This window comes from Piliocolobus tephrosceles, chromosome 10 (assembly GCF_002776525.5).
Source record: "Piliocolobus tephrosceles isolate RC106 chromosome 10, ASM277652v3, whole genome shotgun sequence".
Classification (NCBI taxonomy): Eukaryota; Metazoa; Chordata; class Mammalia; order Primates; family Cercopithecidae; genus Piliocolobus; species Piliocolobus tephrosceles.
This window is the reverse complement of record NC_045443.1, coordinates 49,858,948-49,860,523: the sequence shown is the minus strand read 5'-3', so window position 1 is coordinate 49,860,523 and position 1,576 is coordinate 49,858,948. Positions and strand designations below refer to the sequence as shown.

General features: G+C 51.5%; 1 pseudogene; it reads right to left on the bottom strand.

Annotated features, from left to right (window-relative positions):
- Positions 1-451: 451 nt before the first annotated feature.
- Positions 452-1,262, bottom strand: LOC111541761 (annotated as a pseudogene).
- Between the last annotated feature and the right edge of the window lie 314 nt (positions 1,263-1,576).

Below are 1,576 nucleotides of genomic sequence, written 5' to 3'. Positions count from 1 at the left end.
TCCGTAATCCTCATGGTGCCAGGTCTCCTGGGGCATCTAGGGCAAAAATACTGCTGCAGTTTATACAGTTACACAGTCAAGTCTGAGCCAAAGCCAAAGGAGGTCCCATCAGGCAGCCAGGTTTCTGTTCAGTCTGGGGAGCAATTCCAACTGGCTGCCCCCATAGCCTGGCATGAGTTGATGGCCCACTGCAATCCCAAAGAAAAGAAGGGCGGAGCTGGGCCAAAAAGCTGTGGTAATTTGCTCTCCCTGCCTCCAACAGCATCGTCCTCTCCTTTTGCAGCCCCACACACAGGCCTCCCGACCTGAGGGTCTGGACTAGGGAGTCTGATTGTTTTCCTAAGCCCCCATAACCCACGAGTGAGGACCTGGAAAGAGGGATGTGAAGGTTCTGAAGAACAGGCATGAGGCAGCTTCGGAAATGCCCTCAGCCCATAGGAAAAGTGCTGTGTCAGGCAAATATGGTCTCTTCACCGTGTTTCTTGGTGAAGATGGTGCCTGGCTTATGCCGGGCATCTGGGTGGTTGGGTAGCCTGGGGAGACAGGAAGACACTGGGCTTTCCAGGATGGCTTGCTTCAGCTCATAGAACACAGTAGAGTCCTCTTTTGTGAGGAAGGTGATGGCCACCCCACTCTTGCCTGCTCGTCCCGTGCGGCCAATGTGGTGGATGTAATCTTCAATATTTTTGGCCATATCATAGTTGACAACTATAGACACATCTTGAATGTCAATACTATGACCAGCCACATCTGTAGCCACCAAAATATCCTTGGACTCAGACTTGAGGTTGGACAATGCAAACTCTAGCTGCTCCTGGCCTTTTTTGCAGTGTGCAAGCGTTGTACCCCATCTTCTCCAGGGATTTGGCCAACGCGTCGCAGTCCTTCTGGTTGACAAAAATAATGATGGGTGGGTCAAAGCTTTGCTCCAAGATTGCCAGCAGCTTTTTCTTCTTTTCTGACTCTGACATCAGGAAGACCTTCTGTTCCACACACTCATGGGGCTTGCCTGCAGAGCCAATGTACACCACAGCAGGTCGCCGAAGATAGCTCCTGTCCAGACGCTCCACCGCTGGGGGCATGGTGGCCGTGAACACAACTGTTTGGTGGTACTTATGTTTTCCCGACTCAAAGTTGGCCAGCATCTTCTCAGGGTCCTCAGCCTCATCTGTGTCTGGCTTCTGGTTGCTGACAGGCATGTGCTCCAGGATGCCGTTTTTTGTACAGCGGATTGTAGTCAATGGATGTGTCCTCAGATGCATCCCACTCAAAAACAAACGTTCGGTCATTGAAATGTCCCGTTCGGTGCCACTTTTTGATGCCACCCCAGGTAATGCTTCTTAATGGCCTGCAGTTCCTTGCTCTTATCCTTCCCTTCCCAGATCTTCTGCCACCCTTGCTCATCCTCATTTCCACTGGTCTCTCGCTCCATCTTCCCCCTGCATTCCCAACGTTCCCATTCCTGAGGATCTTCCAACATCTTCCTGCCCAAGTCTTGGAATTGTTTCCTTTTCTTTCTCTCTTCTTCAAACATCCTCTGCTGCTCTTCTACCACCTGCTGCCATCGCCCGGTCCC